The following is an 8,025-nucleotide window of genomic DNA, read 5'->3' as shown; positions in this document are numbered from 1 at the left end:
ACTTTGTATGCTTTTCCAAACAGCAAATGCAGCAATGGTAACTGATGAGAATGCCATCCACAGTTCACACGATAGAGCCATTGTATGAAATGACATACAGGGTTACTAATATGTTAAAATTTAAATGCTACCACCATTCGATCCAAACCTCTCTAATCGAACTTCCTTAATTATTTAGGTCCCTTGTAAATAAGACGTTTTTAATGTGTAAATACCTGTCATGTCAAGTACTAGATCATAGTACAGGGTGTCCAAAAAAAGGTAACCAAAATGTAGAGCCATTACCTTACGTGTTCGGTTGCCTTTTTTTGGGCCACTCTGTACATTACTTGGAAAAAAAAAACACCTACATATGAAAAATTATCTTGGCCAGGTAGATCTGTTTTTTCTAACTGCATGTATGTATGTACATTTGTATTTGTATGAAAATTGACAAAATAAAATTCACTAGTACATTTCTGAACACAATTTGTATCCTGTTGGGTAAAAACACCTCTATAGTAACATAATTTATTACTAAATGCAGGACACTTTTCAGTATGTGTTTTGTTTTGAGATAAAAATTTGCATCTTACTGAACTGTGGCACTTGACGTATTTGGCACTAACACTTCTTTGTCAGATAGGTGGCACTATTTTCATATTAACATCACAAAATGTATTTACTCATATTACTAGTAACAAGTACCATACTAGTCAATTTCTGCATAATATTGTTCTTTTCATATTAACATCACAAAATACATACTCATATTACTATTACTAAGTAACATACAAGTAAATTTCTGCATAAATATCTATCTATAGTGTATGACATATCATGCTGCTTCTGTTACTTTCCAAGAAGACCATTGAAAAGATTGTTCACAAAATAACATTACAAAATATATGCCCCACAACTTGGGGACCCTGGGTTCATTTGTTAATACAGAGATCTCGGGGCAGATATTTTTATGAAAGTTGCAGAAAACATTGCCTAAGAACTACTGAATTAAATATTGTTCAAAGAATTTTTGTTTTTCAACATAAATGATATTAATAATAATAAATAAAAGAGCAGACATGCAGTGGTGGCGATTGGGGGGGGGGGTGGCAAGGGGGAAAATTGACCCCCCCCCACACTTTTTGTCACTTTTGCCCCCGAACTATGCTAAACCTTATCTACCAAGGGAAATATACTGTCTTTGACCCCCCCCCCCCCCAAGTTTTGGCAACTTGCTTCCCCTGGTTTTGGAACTGAATCACCGCCACTGCAGACACGTATCAACAAATTAGCAGATAATATACAGCAGAGTGCTGCAGGGAAGAGGAATTGCTCGAGCACCTAATAGTTCGCTAGATATCATATGGAACTGAGAGCTTGCCATGACTTCACGAGCAAATGACGCTTGAGCAGGCCTGGTAGTACACATATAACAATCATTTTTCTGTTGAAGTGGTAGAGGTCTGCACGGGCTCGGGCCAGGCCCTCGGGCCTAGGCCCGGCCCGGCCCGCGGGCCGGACTCGGGCCATAAATAACCAGAACTTCTCGGGCTCGGGTCGGGTCCGGGCCTCGTGGCTATTTTGTTAGCGAATATTGTCATCGAAAAATAATTTTTAATTATTGAAATTAAGGTTTACTTCGAGAATGAGAATACATTTTTTTATAACAGCTAGTTAACGAAGTACAACAGTGCCCATTTTTTTTTTAAATGCTGAATTGGAAAGTAATTTTAATTATGTTTTCGGGCTCGGGCCGGGCTCATGTTTACTTATTATCGGACTCGGGTCGGGTTCGGGTTTCTTTTCCTCGGGCCGGGCCGGACTCGGGCCTTACAATTTAGGCCCGTGCAGACCTCTATGAAGTGGGCCGTCAAATATGGATCGCGAAATCAAAGATGCAGCAAAATTGAAACTTTAGTGAACAGCAATACTCGCATGTTAAAATGTAGTTTAGTCTGTGTTACCAATACACAGTGATATATGAAAATGAAACATGATTGTGGGCTGAAACTACCAGTTTACATAAATGTTTCTATGATTATTGTCACATCAAAATTATATTCAACTGTATACTCTCGAGCGTAGCACACTTGAGGGTGTGATATTTGAAGAATCACAAGTGAGCGAAAGTACTCTAATATACAGACAAACCATACATTTTAATATTAAAATTTGGCAAAAGAAAAAAAAAGGAATTAAAAATGAAAATGCTATATCTTATACAATTTTTTCACACATAAAGTTCTAACAGAATATTGCATTATATAGTCTTTGCATATATACTGTATTAACTACAATTAAATTCTTCTGCTTCGATAAAATTTCTGCAACTTTGATTCAACAACATTTCAAAAATACTAAGAGCACATGCATTCTCTTAAATTAGGATTCACATAGAGGGGGTTAACACTAAACAACTAAACAGCCTAACAATGCTCAAATAAGAATGGTAAATTATAGATTAGTTATAACAAATTCTCTTCAAAATTAATAACGATACTCAATATTTCATCATAATTTAATCGCAGTGTAAGTCGATATAACACCAAAAGGTACTAAACACTATAAAAACACACATTTGTTGACCTTTGATAGCATTTTACATTGCTTGATAATATTATCTAATAAAATGTAATATTATAAACATCCCTATGTAAAAAAATATTATTATCTAGAAAAATGTTATATTATAAAATCGCAAATGCATGAATTACCATATACTGTACAGAACCAGTACCTAAAAAGAATATACAATTGTGTTATTCAAATAAACAAAAAATGTTAACAAATTGTGCAATCATAATAATCCACAACAATCACATCTACACAAAATATAAATGTTATCAAAAAACAGAATACTGAACTTCTGGAATGATAAATATGAGCAACACTTCTTATCCAGTGTCACTTACTCTTATTGTTTATTGAAGTAGACAGTTATTTCATAGTTTTATGTGTCAAATTTTGCAAATATGTTCTTCAAATGAAAGTTTTGATCTTAATCAATGTCAACTCTTTTTAGTTGCATGCGAAAGGTCATGTTACACATTCAAACACATTAAATTATATATAAAAATATGTATATCTATATATAAATACAGAAGGCATGTGTTCGTACTATGTGAAATAGTTTTATTGGAAGCCCAGACATAGGTGTATAACATATAGTCCTTGAGAACTGATAGTTATAAAGGGCAGTATATGCTTTTCCTTTTAAGCCAGGTTCTACCGTCTGATATTGTCTTCAGACTTGAGCTTAATCATGATATGGGATATTCAAATTTTAGGTAGATGCATGCAACGATGATAATCTTAGATTATTGTCATAAACAATTGTTAATGCTCTCACCTGTTGTGTAACATGTCCCTGGATGTGGTTTTTAGAAGAGGTACCAGGGAGGGCTAAGGCCCCTTCAGGAAAATTAAGTCAACAAAAATTACATATTTCCTACAATGACAATTTGAATTAATTAGATGCAAGAAGTATAGGATTTCAAATTCGAATAATTTTTAGTGTTTGGTGTTGGGGGTTGTCTTGCGAGCCCTTCCTTGGAAAAAATCCTCCTCAATTTTGTGTAGAACTTGGAAGCAACTTGATTACATAAGTAACACATATTGTACAAAAATAGTGTTTAAAAGTATGAGAAAGTCACCAAAAGAATGGCAATAACCTTAATATTTTCCAACTTTTCCACATCAGCCTGATTTTCCTAAAAAAATCTTCTATGAAGCCAAAAACTTGCACCAAAGATGACAGCACCCTGTTGGTCACTTTTCCAAATAAACTATCATATTTTAATCAAGGGTCTCACTGCTGTGGGAAATTTCACCATCTACATCAAAGGAACTTAACATTTACATCCTAATCTGTAAATAATGTGTTGTTTTACCTGGATGAAACATCTACAATCTACAGCCTGGTAAACAACCACTCTTCTGTAGAAAACAGACCACACCAATAGCAACAGACTTAATAACTGCTTCCAGATGGCAATTACCAGTCAACCACCCCTTGCACTCTACAAGAAAATGACTGGGTAAAGCTTATATATCAGCCACAAGTGCAAATATACAACCTAGTAGCAATTGCATTTTGCCCCCAATCTAATTTTAACCTTACATTCAGCACCCGGGGATAATCTGGGGGGGGGGGGATTATGCTACGTTTTGAGCATCGCATAATTTGCATTAAAAACACACATCATTCAGATGCAGAAACAGAAAATATCAGAAAAATGATTTATTTCCTGGGGGAAATTTATTACTCTACTATATATTTAGTAAGGTATAGTACTTACAATAGGTTCTGTGAAAGGTTTGGTATTGGCTCCTTGCAATTTCAGTTTTTAATTATATTTTGACCAAAATTGGAATTTCGAGAAAAATTGCCCCCTCGGAGAAGTATGCTTGAAAAATATGTAGGGTTCTACAGTTTTTGGTGTTCCAAAAATTCATTAAGAAATTAGATAGTTTCGAAACTGAAAATGTGTTAATTTCACATTACATGCTATTTCCTACTGCTATAATTATGTATTACTGCCAATAATTGTGTCCTTTTTGGATTAGAGTGATGTGGTAAACTTACTGACATCACATCCTCACAAAGGATAATTCTGGCTTAAGCATTACTTTGTCCATGATCACTACTGTCTTAGTTTTTTTACCCAGCCACTCTATAGTGTTGGATGTCATCTTTTCTCTGTCAACTGAGGATGGTGTACATCCACAAAATATCTATGGTTATGTCTGCGTAGTTTTTTTATATATAACAGGGTGTTTTTGTGACCTTGTTCCAAACTTGCTGGGTGGATGGAGACTGACCCAAGTACCAATATGAGATAAGGAACCTCGGTCCAGAAATGCACCATTAAAAAGTTACGAGACAAAACTATTTGGGAGTTTCCTATGTCAGTGGAATGAGACAACTGAAAGATGCGGCTTGTAGATTTAATATTGGCGTTACTACAGTGTATCGTAGCACTCTACAACGAAAACATTACAGTCTGTGTTCAAAATGGCAGCTTCCCCCCCCCCCCCATCAAAAGAAGCTCCGTCGTATCCGCTCTGGAGTCGTTCTGACGATATAGCAAGGATTCTTGCCAACAGGTCCTCCTCACTCAAACGATTGGGTGTTGAGCCGAGGAACACCCTTTGCATCCCCTCCTGGCAACTACCCTTGCTGCCTGTAATATCGTCAGATTGACTCCGAGGATGTTGCAGTAAATGCGACAGAGCTTCTTGCGATGCTATCGTGCCTGCATCAATGCTTGGGGCCCCCATTTTGAACACCTACTGTAACATTTTCGTCATGGAGTGCTAAGGTACATATTGGTACATCGGTCAGTCTCCATTCACCCTGCAAGTTTGGAACAAGGTCATGGAAACACCCTGTATGTATATAAGCCCTATCAGGAAAGAAGCAGCCAAAACTTTTCACAAAAACACAAATTTGCATTCGCAACACACATGTATCGTCTTGCAAGGAAAAATGTCAATTTCATTTTTGTCTAGCGAGCTTTTTTCACTGACACAATAATTTTGAATCACCTTGTACATAAATCTAATATGGAGTTTGAATGGGACACCCTGTACCTTAAAAGAGAACTTGAACTCATAACTTTTTTGGTAGAGCTTGACATCTACCTTAAACTTTAAGATAATTATCAAAACTAGAAATATAACAACAATGAACCTTTAAGCAACTTGTGTACATGTTCTTAGTCAGTAGTAGAAACTATCTGTGACCTCACTAATTCCATTATATTATATTCTTACTTTATAAAACCTGACATTTATATACAGAATGTCCATAAAAGATCTTCACAAAATTGAGGGAATATTCTACAGAAGAATGAAACAAGAAAAAACTCACGTTAGCTTGAATCCAGATATGTATATCAGTTTTGAGCCTAAGGCAGTATTGTTGGCAAATGAAAGATATGGAGATCTGGATTTGAGATGCACAAAAAATGTATAGAAACAAGATAAAATTTACAATGAATAGATAAAAGTTGGATATTCTTACTGTAGAATATTTTCCCAAGGACAATAATATTTGAAAAGCCAGAGGGAAAAAAACAGGTAAGTCAACGCTCATCAAACTCCAGAAAAATAACTTTTAATTACAAAATGTTACTGAACGTGTAAATGTAAAGGTGCAAAAACCATATGCTTTGATGAATGGAAGTGTCAAATGTATGAAGTGTAAAGTCCTGTACAGCACGGCAGGAAATGACACCATTACTTCGCTTGAGACAGAAAATTGACTTACCTGGTCTTTTCCCTAACCTTTTATTTGTTCAAGACAGTATGTATACATCAAAAGTGTTCCTTATTCAACCAGAACTGGACCTCACTGTTTACGATAATAAAATATTTTGGCAGTATTTTAGAAATTAGTCTCTTTGTATAAATAATCTCAAGTCTCATGATGAACATGTCATCATAAATTCACAAATAAGATCTAAATTATAACAAATTCCTCACTTACAATCATTATTAGAACACTAAGCAAGTAGTAGTACATTTGACATTGGACAGAACACTAAACAACTAATCGTACATATGATAGTGGACATTAAATAACAACAATCAAGCATTTCATGCATTTAAAAGATATTCTAAGTAGAATAAAAGCTGGCAAGTGTAAGCAAAATACATATTATGTGTTAAAATAAATAATTTGATATTAAAAGTTATGAAAGTATGACTCAAAGAAACCTGAACTATATGGCTATAAACTGTTTTCTGACCTCACCACAATTTTCACATCTGTAACTTTATGTCTATACTGGGCATAGGCGTAACTTGGCGTGGACAAGGGGGGGATGCTATTTTTTATGGGATGGAAAACTTATTAATTCTGGGCCCCTCCCCCCACAAAGTAAAGTGCCAAGTTTCATTCTGCGCCCCCCCCCCCCTCCCCCAAAGTTAGCTCCCAAGTTACACCCATGATACTGGAGCTCCACAATGCCTTGTAGCGATTGGTCACTTGTAGACTAAATAGCAAGCACTTTTGAAACAAAAATGCAATCATACGGTACATCACAAGGTAAAGTTACCCCTGATGTGTACACATGCTGCAAAGGCATATGGGGTGATGTGGAGATATAGAGCTTCACATATTTTTGATCTCGGCCATAGCTGGGATGATGTAATCAGCATCACGACCAGCCTGGGTTGCCTCCCATTACCCATTTATATGTGAGGCTGGGTGGACCTCAGAGCCATGCAGAAACAGTGAGATGACTGGAAATTTCCTGGTCTAGATCACCTCCCCCAGGATTCGAACCTGGGTCTTCAGAATGGGAGCCAGAAGATGCTCTACCAACTGAGCTACCACAGCTCAAAGATTTCAGCGAATTCTCAGGAACTCATGTGCCATCATGTAAACTATGTGTATATGATCTGGAAAAAAAATTCACTTCTTTTTTTAAATAAATTATTTTAATTTTTTTACTCTTGTTTCTATTTCCTGTATTGCTTCATTACTTTTCATACAGTGGAACCTCGATTTCATGTTTTTTTAGGGGAAAAACTTTTTATACAGGAAAATGTAAAATCTGGGAAAATTTTTTAACATTACGAGGGTCGGCTGGAAAGTTTCCGGCCTGACCCAGAAGGAAGCATTTTTGGTTCATGAATTTTTTGTATGTTAGAGAGTAGTCCTTATATGGATACCCTACGAGGTTACATGTTCTAATGTTGAGCCGTTCCTCTTCAGCAGGTGGAATTGTGAGGCAGGATGGAGCCATCTGTGACTGAGCAGCGCCATCGCCGATCGTGCAGTGATTCGGTATCTCTTCCTGAATGGTTGGACGGCCAAACAGATTCATGAGGACATGCAAAACAACTTACAGGACAATGCCTCATCCTATGCAACAGTGAAGTCGTAGATGAATGAATTGTTACGTGGACGACAGTCCCTTGGCAATGAACCTCAAACCGGGCGCCGCGGAGTGCTTCCACCGACGACATCATCACGAAAGTGCATGACATAATCATGGCAGATTGCCAACTCATGCAACAAACTATTGCAACATG

The sequence above is a fragment of the Lepisma saccharinum genome, chromosome 29 (genome assembly GCF_977018435.1).
Source record: "Lepisma saccharinum chromosome 29, izLepSacc3.1, whole genome shotgun sequence".
NCBI classification, from domain to species: Eukaryota; Metazoa; Arthropoda; class Insecta; order Zygentoma; family Lepismatidae; genus Lepisma; species Lepisma saccharinum.
The sequence above is the reverse complement of the archived record's forward strand: the minus strand, read 5'-3'. Positions refer to the sequence as shown.